General features: G+C 39.9%; 2 protein-coding genes across 7 annotated transcripts in view; both read left to right on the top strand.

The window, feature by feature from the left end:
- Bin1 (histone deacetylase complex subunit SAP18) overlaps window positions 1–13,853 on the top strand; it is a 263,399-nt gene that overhangs the window by 65,112 nt on the left and 184,434 nt on the right. The window lies entirely within an intron of this gene.
- Window positions 1–13,853, top strand: part of pum (pumilio) — a 375,688-nt gene that overhangs the window by 200,835 nt on the left and 161,000 nt on the right. The window lies entirely within an intron of this gene.

Genomic DNA, 13,853 nt, shown 5'->3' with positions numbered 1-13,853 from the left:
CTAGGTAACAAGTCTTGTTATCCCAGATATCATTTTGTTTTCAGTTGTTATCGCATAACTTATTTAGTTATCAGCCTTGATCAATTTTGTTATCAGTTGTTATCATTAAAAATTCACTATATATTTATTAACGATGCAAGGTTAGTTCAAAACTTTAAATATTATTCGCATTGAAACAATAAAAAATAGTGCTTTTAATCCCTAATCATATTTCAGTTATCAGCATAAGGCTTTGAATCAATATGATAACATGATTTGAAATCTATGGAATAAATTTGTATGGCTTACAGAATTTGTTATCAAGATATTATCAATGATAACAAAATTAGTTATTTTCGTGATACAATTTTTTGTTATCATTTTTGTTATGTTGGCTGTTAATTCAACCATAATGATAACATATTCTGTTATCAAAAAGTGATAACCGGGTAATAGAACTTGTTATCAATTTGATATTTTACTTTGCTCGGGTGGAGTCCTACTTCCTGCTTCGTAACGGAATTTTCCCATTAGGTCACGTAATTAAACTTATTAAATGGTTTCACCAACGCCAAGCCGGGAAACAAATCCTTCCAGTGCACCGAATGTTACACAAGCATCTGCATCACCACTGGGAACCCGCCCATTCTGATCGATACCGCTCTGTTGTAAACTTTATCATTTATCAATAGAGGTCTCATCGCCAGCAACGTGCCACATCGCGTTCCTTCCCTCAGACCGAGCATCCATTGTGATGCGTAAATTGGAAAACTTATTCTCAAGTGCCACATACATATACATATTGCCACCCTATCTCTGTGGCTGTGTGCGCAAAAAAAAAAAACAATGAACTTGTTGAATAGCGCCGTCTAAACGATCTACAATGCGTGGCTATGTTACGTGTATGTTAACTGAAAGTTGCACGTGTCCCATCAGCTTCGTTCTCATTTTAATAGAGTGCGAAAAAACTTACTCTTCGCTAAAGGCTTGAACTACGAGCAAAATGTAATGTTCACTGTAGTGGATATTCGACGCCTGAATGTTCCACAAACTGTAAGTTGGCTACAGCACGAGTTGACAGTAGCATATTTGTCATTCCAACCAGTAAACCAGCAGGAGTCACAGAAAGGACCAACTTTGGTACCGCTTGTGCCAGTGTGTGGGTAAGTGTGTGCACATTCAGAAAGTCATCACTCTTCTACCGTAGTTGTTGTCGCCGCTTGATTACCTTTGGCATTTATCTTTTACCTTGCGTTTGTGCTGCGGGCCGGAGTTCACGTGCATACACCCATGCATGGTGGTCGGTCTAAATATCGCTCCCCGAGCGAGTGTATCCCGTAACGCCGCAAGCGCCCTCGTCAGCAACCCCGTGCTCCTTAGAGGAGCACCTCAAAGGACCCGCTTCGAAGGAAGCTTGATGTGGTAGGGTCGCCATTTGACAACCTATCTCCGGGACTAAACATCCCATTTAAACAAAATTCAATGGGTTTCTCAAGCACTCAAGATTGTCATACCACTTTTGAATACTTTGGCCACCCTATGCACATGATTTTAAAGGCAGCTTCAGTCTCAACCTACCACTCTGCTGCAGTATTTCATGCTACCAACCTGTGGAAAATAGTTTCTCTATACTTTTGAATGGTGCCGCAGTATTTGTGACGGATACGGCCCCAAGGGCCTGTATCCTCGCACTCTGCTCCCGCATGCTCCTCCCGCTTAAAATCTTTCAGTCTTTCATAAACGTGTGCTTCCAGACACACCGGAGAGGTCCTCTCCCAGAATAAAAAAAAGGAAGCATGGGAAAGAGGCTAGAAAATAAATGATTTTCCCTTTTTTGCAACAATTTCCCCGCAGGCTGACAGGCAGGTAGTTTGGGGGCCGTTTGGGGCGGGTTGTTTGCGGTGGCGAATCCTGAAAAGAGGAAATAATATATATGGGTTTGTTACCTACTTAAGAGCGACAGAGAGCATACAAGAGGAACGTTGTCTATTCATAACGAACCCTTCAAGGGTCTGGCAGGCACAGTGAGCGGAAAAAATGGATCCTGTTTTCCCTGGCCTAACTTTGGCTTTGTGGCTGCACACACCGAAATAGAGCGTATTAAAAATAAACATATTCTGATGACGATATAATGATGATGTGACAGGTACATCACGTCTGAGAGGCACCGAAAGGGAGGGAGTGAGACGGGGAAAAAGCAAAGAAACACAAGGAAATGGCACATGCCAAGATCAGCGAGGGGGGGGGGGACAAGTTGACACAAGCATTACGGGGGAGAGGGCGGGGGTTCAGGGAACGAGTGTTGTGACAGAGCAGTTCCAAATTGTTGATGGCGTCTCGTATATATTTTGAATAACTCTTCGGGTCTTCGTTTGCACCGTGTTTTTTTTTCGAGTTTGTGTGAGCGAAGCGTTTGTGCTCTGTCTCTATGTTGGGATTTTTTTTGTTTGAGAATGTACGTCAGAGAAAGCGCACGTGCTTTATGCGTCTGTGTGCGAAAAAAAAAACAAATAGCATACGAAGGGTTGATACCTCGCCAGTACCACGTAAGAAAGTTTATGTATGATTTTAGAATTTATCTGCTGATAAAGTGCCTTCGCGACACCGACACGCAGACAATCTGTCTTTGGAATTGTGGCATGCATGGGATTCGGTTCATATTTGCATTATACATTGTATGGCTTGTTGCGATTTATGATTGCGATTTTTTCCATGTCAAATGCAAACAGTTGATTTATCAAAACCGGTCATTCGGCCATTTTGACTCGTGTTGCATTTTTTAACAGAGCGTATACACTTTTCCAATAACTCATAGCTTGAAAATGTCTCGTTTTATCGAAATGGCGTATGTGATTTAGTAGTAGATTAAAAACATACGTGTCCAGATAAAAATAATAAATAAACACGGTTAAAACAGCCAGTAATTTTAATTTTAAATTAAACAAAAAGAAGTTACAAAAATAGTAGAGTTAGTATAACTACGTGAATTTGACTCGGTTTTTTGTTCTGAGGATTTTTTTTATATTCGGAGCACCATATGGGCCCTTTCTGGGTCAACATTGTTTTCTAGTCCGGTCAATGACAATCAAGGAGATTTAGGTTCTGTCAGAGTTGTAATGATCCTGTGACATAGACAATTTGTCAGGATCAAAATTTTAGGGAACGAATCTTGGACTCAAAAAATGATTGGAATCTCAAACCTGGAATAATTTTCAAGAATTTAGATTTACAGAACATATTTTTATGTGCTGGGGCCGCCCTTAACTCAGTCGGTAAAGGTGCAGCTATAAATCTTATGCTGAAGGCGGCTGGGTTCAATTTCCGTTCTGGTCTAGGAAAACTTCTCGACGTCCCTGGGCATAGAGTATGATTGTATTTGATACACAATTATACTAGTACTAAAAATGGTACAGCTATGAATTAACAACTGTGGAAATGCTCAAAGAACACTAAGTTAAAGTCCCATTAGGGGCGTAACACAGCCACAGATGATGAATTGTAATGATCTTCTGAACTTTTAAAATATTCTTAAAAATAGAAACCAATGCAGGATTCCTAACAACTTTGCCGAAGATATCATTTTAACGGATGATTATCTTATAGTATGGCAAAGCAATTCCATGTACATGCTGGCGCTGTTCGGTGTCTCACATTGAATAAAGCTTCCACACTGAACTAGTATTGAACATTATTGTCGTTTTGACGGTCCTATCATTAGAGCGTTGTTGTCTAATACATTAAAGCTCTTTGTATCAACTTTTGCAACTTCCTGATACCCAATATAAATCAAACTAATACCCTCGTAATGCCTTTCTTCAAGCCCTCTTGATTCGCCCGCAGTGCGTGCTCCAATTTACTACACACTGGCACACGGATCCAGAGAAATTCCCCAGGCGGTAGTTCAACGTTCCCTTGGGGGTCCTATCCGAAAATCGCCTCACCTGCCTGAGCTCTGTATGTATCATTCTGTCTGCAGACAGAACAAAATAGCTCAAGCAGTTTTGCTTTTCTGCCTCTCTGATTTCCATCATCTAGGTATTACACTTTTATTATACTCGGCAATGGGAGTTATGCGTGAAGAGCTCCAAGAGCGATAGAGAAAGATAACCACACAAACACACACACACACGCGCACAGAATAGTATACCGTGAAATGTGAAGTTCAATGGACTCTTCCATCTTCATCGATGAAGTGGAGACTACCCCACCACACGGGGAAGGCGGGTGGATAACTTTGTGCTTTCTTGGCCACAAGGCTCGCCCGTCCATTGCAGGGAGGCCGGCACACGGCTAGAGAATGTATAATTGCCATAGATTTTCGCTGATACATGTTCAAGTAGCTGAAGTTGCCGTAGGCTCCTCCGTCCATTTGTCCGACCCGACGAGACGAAGTTGGAGCAGAAAGTATAATGTGAAACAATTGGCTACCTACAATTTCAGAGCTACTAGTATCTACGGATGGTGATGGGTAGCAGCGCGCAGTAAATGATTCATCTTTTCTGATAGGAGTTTTACGATCCACTCTGGTAGTTGGATAATTGGACGAAGTTCCATCTGGTGGTCGTCGTCGTCACGCAGTCGGACTTGTTCTGGTCAGCAAATTATGTCACAAAATAAGTCGTTATGCGAGAAGGCAACCCATCAATCTTGTCCAATTTCTCACAATTTGCCTAGTTAGCTCCATCCATTTGCTTAAGTTAACAGTTAGCCTCATACAAGACTGAAGAACGAAGTAAACAAAATCAGTGCGGCAGCTCGGAACTGACCTCATACCAGCAGCAGGCAGCAGCGCAAATTTGAGTACGGTTTCGCGCGAAACAGGTTTCTTTGAATATGCGGGTTGGTGCCCGGTGTGAGGTTGTTAGCCGCTTGACCTAAATTGGCGGTTGAGGAATTAGAAAACCATCCGGAACGGAGGTCTTTACGAATTATGCAAACCTGTACTAGGTCGGATGAACTCATACCATATTCTTCCACAGTGGTTATCGTTATTTGATCATCACGAAGAGGATGGTTTACCTTGGTTCTCATCCGATTAAACCATTATTAGTCTTGTCATGGTATTCCGGCGTGGTTCCTTATTATATCCTGGTGGAAAATTGCGGAACGTTGACGGGGAATTATCTACCGTACGTACAATTATGCACCTCATGGAACCGTGTAAACTATCATGGCATATAGCTGCTGATGCCGTTCTCTAGTTACCTATCTCCCGAGCGCACGATATTTTCCATTAAATCGAGCATGGACGGGAACAGACATGGCAAAAAAAATAAGCACTCCACCAGACCGTAAGTACACTGACTGGCCGACCGACCGACAACGCTCGAGAAAAGCTTGCTCTATGTACCCACTTGTGCACATTTAACTGAACCATTCTTAGATTTTCTTCTTGCTGGTCTGGATTTCCAGAACGAGGCAACAACTATGTACAAGAACGTCAGTGCGCAGAGACCATGGCGATAGCGTAGGCATCTTCAATAATTCAGAGAGTCTTTTTAGTTTCGTGTTTCCGAAGGTATTTGCTCCGTGTTTGCCTCGGCCCGTTCCGCCAGTCTTCTGAAACACCGAGAATTGGTGGTTCTACGCCTTCCGAGTACCGATAAAACCAAAGGTGTATCATTTCCTATGTACACTAGCCTACGGGCCTCTGAATAATACGGAGTGAGGGTAATGTATTTCCACTTTCTGGTTAATCTTGGTTATCGTAGACTTGGAAAGTGAGAGGGAGACCTCGACTTGAACTTCGGAAATCTTGTAAGCTGTTACGTTGTATTAGAAGTTGATGGTATCAGCATCAGCTGCTATCTGTGTGTGTGTGCCCTTTTATACTGCAAACTGCTGCTAGGATGTGGTCTAGTCTTATTTTCTCATCAGCAAAGTACGGGAAATTCTAAGGGGGCGAAGAGGCGAAGCAGTGCCGCATTGTGGAACTGTCGAAGCGATTATGTTCGCGTTTGGTTGGGGTTCAGAAGCGTTCTCTGGTTGATGAAAATATTAAAATTAAGTTTCTTAGGTTGCAGACTAGAAAACTACTATCCTGTTGAACCAGTACTGTAAAAAAAAGGCAGATTATGTGCTTATCATTTGTTTCAGAAGAGATTAATTACGGATTGGGATTAACGTGACTAGTAAGTTTTGAGCGCTTCACATTAATTTTATGTAGATCGTATTGGCTTGGTTAAAGTTACCGATTTTGCTCCCCACATCGCAATCGGTTCTAAATCAAGTTCTGAATATCCTTTCAAAATTCCAAATCAGTTAGTTCATTTAGTCCATGAAGCCACAGAAACAGATTCATAAGAGGGATCTTTGGTTAATCTGGTTTGAATACCATATACCAGTTGTGCTCAAACTATTAAACATTCCATAAACTGACACCCACTTTTCAACATTCCATAAACTGGCGACCCACTTATTTTTAAGAAATGATCTTAAACTCGCTAAAACGCCTTAAACTACCTGGTAAAAGATTTCTAAATGCATCGGTTAGCGGCATTTGCCAACGGAAAAATTGCATTAAAATTGCAAAAATTGAAAAATTGCAAGACTGATGCCAAAAAATTGTTTCAAAAACAGCAAAACAGTCTGCAAATCACAGAAAAGAGCATTGATGTTCTTGAATTATTATTTTAAACAATTGCTATTGACGGGAATTAACCGAAGATTGCACAAACACCAGAAGCCCTTCATGAATGATTCCGTTTGATTTCCCCCCTTGATTTCGTTTGATTCTCTACAAGAAATATTATAGTTGCCATAATTTTAAATTCAAAACAATTTTCAATATTTTTTTAAGTCTGAGGTCATCCCTAGTACATCAATGATACCCTAGAAGATGATGCAATAGGGCTTCTGATATTGATTAATGAGGCCAATGCTTTCACCGGGATTGATCCTTAAGGCATCCTCCAGTGTAGGGACAATATAAAAAAAATCAAATCTCATCAATGCCCAAGATTACGCTCGATTTTCGTAGACAAAAATCAACAAGCAAGAAACTGCGGATGATATTATAAGCTGTGCTATCGTAGCTACGAATATCACCAGCTCACCAGCTACAGTTCTAACCAAACCGTGGTGAGTTTGAGTTTCATGATTTTGCTTTACATCCGAACGCGACACGAATCTCTATCGTCACTGCTGGCAGCAGTAGCTTCGTGTCTGCCATCGGTGAAGATTAAAGAGAGACAGCAAACTATACTTTTTCTTTCTTAGAAAACGATGTGCAACGGAATCATTTTTCGAGTCGAATCAACTCTCAGCTTCAATTTTGCATGTTATCACTAGTCCCGCAATATCAAAAGAGCTTGCAAATTCAATGTCGTGCGATGTTTTGTTCGAATATCACGCGTGATGTTGAGAGCGTATGAGAGTGGAAAAATATCATTTGATTGATGATTTTGCCAACAATGAGATCCTCCAATTGGACTCACAAAGTTGTTGAAGTTGAGCTATACCCATGTATCAATTTTGGTGTTATGAGGGTTCTGTATACCATGGAAATATTTTAAAATCTCGATAAAACCTGCAATGTTACTTGAGATAAGATCTCTGGAATAGATTGATAAGGGGCTTCTTCCGCGGTCATGAGGCCTGTGGAGTTATGTCATGTAGACTCCGAAAGGTATTTATTTTATAAGGCCTTTGTAGTTAACCCATAAGACCTCCACATACTCTTTGAAGATGATCAATAGGGCCGTAAGGTTTTCGGAGTTAAGCCATAGGATTTCTAGATTTAACCAATAAAGTTCAGGTTTCTAGATTTAAACAATAAACAGTTAATGGCATCACTTTTGCATAAGACCTGAAATTAACCCATTAGGTATGTGAATTTATTCCGTAAGGTCTCCGCAGTTGGCTTATAAGTTATCTTAAATTGATGCCAAAGATCTTCGGAGCTAATGGGCTTAAGGCCCATCGAAGTTACCTTATGATACCTTCGAAGTTAAAACATAAGACCTCTAGAGTTGTCCCATGGGATCTACTTACGGCGTTTGGATTCAATCTATAAGATCTTTGAAGTTGGCTGATTAATTTTCAAAAAACATCACTGAATATAGTCTAAAAGGCTTTCAATCCAGTTTGTCAACTTTATCTCAGACATCATTTAGATTAGATGAGTTATGGTTTATTGAAAAATAATGATCAAACTTGTCCCCGGGTTGTGCTAAGTTGTTTGAAGTTGACCCATAAGACCTCTGACGATGATTAACTCTGAAATTGACTCGCAAGGCCCTCAACCTTTAAGGTTCCCGGAAATACGAAAATAACCCGGAAGGCCTCTGGAGTTATCAGGAGTTGTTCACTTATACAGCCTCTGAAGTTGATCGCTTTGAAATTAATTCAAATTATGTCGAGTATTAGTACAAGACACTGAAGAAGTCTGCACATTGTAGACGAAATACGCGTATCTGTCAAGGATAAGCAAATAAAGTAGTGGAATTAAATGGAAAATACTAATCCCACTCTCTCTCATTATTAAACTCAAATTATATTTATAGCTGATTTATAAGATCTCTGAAGTTAACTCATATATCTGAAGTTATCTCATCCGATGTAGACCCATTAGATGTCGTAAGTTAACTCAGAAGGCATGTGGAGTTAATTATTATTAAGATCTCCAGAATTGATTCAACATAGCAGTTTCAAGCCAAACAGCGGCCTACTCCAATTTGCATGAAATTTTGCATAATTGTTTGTTATGAGCCATCATTCACATTTTTGCTAAAATTCGTCGACTTTTGGTTGCGTAATTTCTTTACAGGATACTATATTTAAGCCATTTTAAACTGCCATTTCTCCGTTGAAAAATATCATAAAAAATGTACTAAAAAAAGTTTTAAAATTTGACCTAAAATTGTCTTTTCAGTAAAAAACGCACACTGGAAATAAAAATAATTTTTTTTCTAAAAAAAAAAAACATGATAAAAAGAAAGGGTAAACAAAAAGAACTTTTGTTTTCATTCTTGGACAAAAATTTGGGATTTTTTTCAGTGCATTTTTTTTCTGAAAATACAATCCAGTTTGTCAAATTTGCCAAAGATGAGTAATGGTTTATTGAAAAATGTCGAATACGCCGTTTTGAAAAATTAGGCGAGAGTCAAAATGGCCGAACTTCAGCACAAACTTGGTTCATTGCCAATGAACAATTATGCGAAGTTTCATGGAGTTCAGAGATGGTAAATTTTTGATCGATTCGTCAGTTGGCGTGGATTTGCTATACTGCAACTTATTTGGAACAATTCACGGCTTCTGAAACCTATTAAGACAGATTTTTGGTTCCAGTAACTTTTAAAAGATTTTCAGCTTCTGCAAATTGTTCGGAACAGTTTTTGGTTTCAGCAACTTGTAAGCAACGATTTTTACTTTGACTATATGTTTAATATTACTTCTGCGTGAAGTCAACGATTTACATAGTTGAAGATGCTAATTTCAAATAACAGACTAACGTGGTAATTTTTATACGATGGATGGAGGAGATGAAAGTATAGAGTTGATAGTTCCGTTAAAGTACGGCAATTTTCACACTGCCGTACTCTAACGGAACTATCAACTCTACACATCTCCTCCATCTATCGTATAAAAATTACTTTTTAGTCTGTTATTTGAAATTAGCATCTTCATCTATGTAAAACGATTTTTAGCTTCTGCATCCAATAAGGAATGAGTTTTGGCTTCTGCAACTAATGTGTAACAAGTATGGCTTATTTGATAGGATTTTAGGCTTCTGCCACTTGTTTGGATCTATTTTCGGCATCTGCAACTTATTTGTTCTGATTTTTGGATTTTGCATCTCATAAGGAACGATTTTGGACCTCGAATGATGCAAAAAATGAATATCAATATTTGAAATTTACAAACGGTTTACGACATCTGTAACTTATTTGGAACGATTTTCGACATTTTCAACTTATAAGGATCGATTGTTGACTATTGAATTGTACAAGAAACGAAATGCCTGCTTCTATTTCGTGAAACATTTAAGATTGTTGGCTTCTGCAACTTTTGATTTTAGTCGTAACATATATAAACCGATTTACGACTGCTGCAACTTATTTGAAAGGATTTTCAACTTCATTCCTAAGTTTTTCGGCTTTTGCAACTCATAAGCAATGATTTTTGTCTCCTGAAGTGTACAAAAATAATTTGCAGCTTTTACAACTTATTTGAAACGATGTTTGCTTTTTGCAACATATAAAGAACGATTTAAGACTCCTGAAGGGTATAAGAAATAATAAACGGCTTGTACATAGTAAAATATACAAGTTTAGGGTTTTGCAATTTATTACTAGATGATTTTAGCGATATAACGAAACTTAACGATATCTCGAAATTGACAATTCAATCATGCAAATCACTTACCAATAGATGGGATATTGTTTCACCTATGTTGTTATTCTTTTGCTTGATTGAATGATCGATTGCGAAAAATCGGCAATGGAAGTCAAAAATGATAGTTACGTTATATCGAGATATACCTGTAGTGCATTAGAGGAAACAAACTTCGTTCGATCATTTAGTCCTCATAAACTTTAAAAAATGATTTAAAAACCTCCCGAAACCACATTACAGAATCTGTGCATACGTTGAAACATTACAAATTTTGTATATTTCCATACAAATCAGTAATTAAATTTTACACTTCCCGGCCATCGCCAAACCCAGCCCCTAACAATATATATACAGTATGTATCGAATTGTTTCTTAAAATAACCAAAATAATGAAATTTAATACCTCCCTAATTCTCCCCCGCATTACCCCAAAGAAGGACCAATTCCTCACAATTTTGTCAAACCTTCCACGAAGTTCGCCCACACCTTCTGACGGCCACTTAGTAAAGCAGTTCACCGGAAAATCAAACACAGAGGTACCTACCGCTTCCGCTTGTTTGAACTTTCACACCTTGAAAGGTTTCCGGACGTGCACGTTTGCCCATGACTATGCGCTGCTATTATTGAATTATATCTTGGTGGAAATACGCACCTTTTCTACACTCAGGAACGGTTTCTGAACGTCAAATCCAGCAGCGGAAGTCAGCACCGAACGGTCCGAGCTAATTTCCCTCCGACCGCGTTCGGCTTTCTTAAAGGGTTTTAGGCACTGATTACCTTTCATTTACCAAATAATCAACCAACAAAGCGCGCACCTCGATTCGACGTTAGATATGGGTGCGCGAGCTTTGCCAACCCAGCAGGCCTGCCTGTGTCCGTATGGGTATGGGGAAAATTGAAAACCTGGTTTCGGATGAATGGGTGTCGATGGGAAAACAGCGAAAAGCGAACAGAAGAAGAAAGGAATGATTAAAAGCGTGCAAGTAGACTTCGTTCCGGTTTCCGACCGAGTGAAGTTATTTACTCAGGCGCGCTCGCTTCTGATGTTGTATTTTCACTTTATCGTTTGAATCGAAGAAAATTGAAAACTTGGGAAAAAATTAAATATATTACCCCATTAAACACAACAACCAAACATTCCAGCAACCATCTGACGAGTGTGTGCGTGTATGAGTAGCACCTGTTCGAGTCGAGCTTTTCATTATGCGGTTTCCTCTATCTCTCGCTCTCGATGGGTTAGGATGATGAAGAATTGGTCGGTTAGTCAACCGCGTCCAAGTTTCACTTCCGACCTCAGCTCCTCTCAACAATTATACTTGCAACAACTTGTGGGTGGTGAATAGATGCCCGGCACCTACTTCAGACTAATTAGACGCCAACTCAACTCTGTCCGAGCATGAGTGTAGTCCCAATCCCAATCCCAGCCAGTTGGAAAGTTCTATAGAAATACCAACTCGGATCGCGTGCAAACAACACACGGGGCGAGTACGGTTCAATAGGCACAGCCTTCGTGCCGAGAATTTCTTTTGCAACCACCGACTTACCATTCAGGTGAAACTCTAATAAATCGTGTAGCCACAATGGTAAAAGGTAAACTCGCCTATACCTAGCCAACCGCGTCAAATATACTCGTGGCAATGGCATAAAAACTTGCGAAGCGCAATAAATCTGTTACAATTAACCGCATTACAGATCTTCGCCCGACCGGGTTCGAAGTGGTATCCCCTACCCTTTATTGCTCCTGATGACTCCATCCGGGGCGGAAGCTAAATTTTCTCTGCACACAATTTCGTCCCGCGCCTTCCTGGGACGTGCGCGCGAAATCTAATCAATATATCCCTCCAAAAGTTGCTTCTGTTGAAGCGGAGGAGAGTGCTTCCTGCAAATCGACTTTAAATTATGACACCAGAACAACTCGGAGGGACGGGAAGGTTGATTCTAGGAAAAGAAACGACTGTTGGATGTCTCGGAGAAAATGGGACCCCCGAGGTGTGGGGCGGGAGTTGATGAAGACGCACGATGGGTACTCAGTAGAAGTAAAATGATATTTAATTAACTTGAAAGCACCGTCGCTATCTGTCTTTCCTGTGGTTGACTGTCACCGAGCAGGGTTAAGTTTTGAAGTGAGGGAAAGGTGGAGTGTCCGGTGTACAAATTGATATCATCACGCAATGGGCTTCTAGGAAGCGCGATAAGCCTGCCGTGCGGGCATTTAACGCTTGGGCGAGAGTTCTAATAAGTTTCTAATAATTATAATTGAGATGCTTCAGGGGGCTTTCAATAATGTACTGGTTCATCAACATTAACATTAACAGAGGTTGAAAGTGCAGAAGCTAGCTTATACTCACACACGTGCAAAAGTTCGTCTGATGCCTAAACGATTTTGACGAACTTATTACGATTAATTTTTTGAAATTTGCCAAGGCTACCGTTCACCGGATACGTTCCGAATGTTTTGGGTTTATGTACAATGGATAGGAAGCCGAGAAATCCTATGCACTTCCACGAGAAATCACTGTGATGTTTGATGAAAGGATCGGACTTGTCTCAGGATTCTTTTACCTAAACGGTACGCTGTGATGTGTCAATAATGAAACCGATACGACATTAACGACCTTATAATGTAAATTAGTCTGGTCTGAACCCACGAAATTCTGCTCAGTAAGCAAAACCGGTCGCCATTAGGCCACCGAGCCCTTCACATTCCAACATGCCACTTATCATCGAGTGGATCGAGACAATCTTCTGCTCAGTATGCTCATCTCGGTACCTTCAAACGATCTAGAAGGCTAATCTTGTTCTATATCTCGATGGTTCCTTCAATATTCTGGATGCTAGATGAGAACCCTTCTTTATTTATTTATTGTTCCAATGATTCATATGACATATGGTTGTCTTAATGAATTAAAAAAGTATATAGGGTTGACTGTAGCTTAATTCCGTTTACCCATAAAAACTTTAAAGTTCTCCCGCAAATCCATCGTTCAAATTTGGCACAGTTGTTGGGGACCTGAAAACAAATCGAAAGGGCGACAGGAAGCTGGGGGTAGTGATCTGCCATACAAACGTGATTAGGCCGTGATTAGGCAGGTTTTTAAATGACAGGTATGGAGTACATGTAGAAACTTCAAACTAATCTGCACTGATGTTATGAACAGTGTTAATTTTAATGGTTATGGGCGTTGCTAGAGGGAGATGAAATAACCCCCACCTCCAAATCAGCGTCAGTAATCGGATAAATGTTATGAGCTCCAAGATCGCAACGCATTTTTCATATACCAGAATTATGATAGTTTGTTGAAGCTCGGGATCTCGATAGTCTATCAAAGTTTCAGAATTTCCATATTTTTATAAGTGTTAGATCTATAATTAGTTTTACGAAAACTAAGTCGAAGTTAATAATCATTAACATACAGTACCCGTTCGATTTTGGCACGGTTCGAATTTGGCAACAAAACCGTTCGTTTTTGGCACCGTGCCTAAATCGAACGGATTTTGAACTTAATCATAAAGATGACTCACGGTGGTCCAAAATCAAC

This window comes from Ochlerotatus camptorhynchus, unplaced genomic scaffold (assembly GCF_037179485.1).
Source record: "Ochlerotatus camptorhynchus isolate MF236.1 unplaced genomic scaffold, CSIRO-AGI_Acam_v1.1 ptg000261l, whole genome shotgun sequence".
NCBI lineage: Eukaryota > Metazoa > Arthropoda > Insecta > Diptera > Culicidae > Ochlerotatus > Ochlerotatus camptorhynchus.
This window is presented reverse-complemented; position numbering and strand designations above follow the sequence as displayed.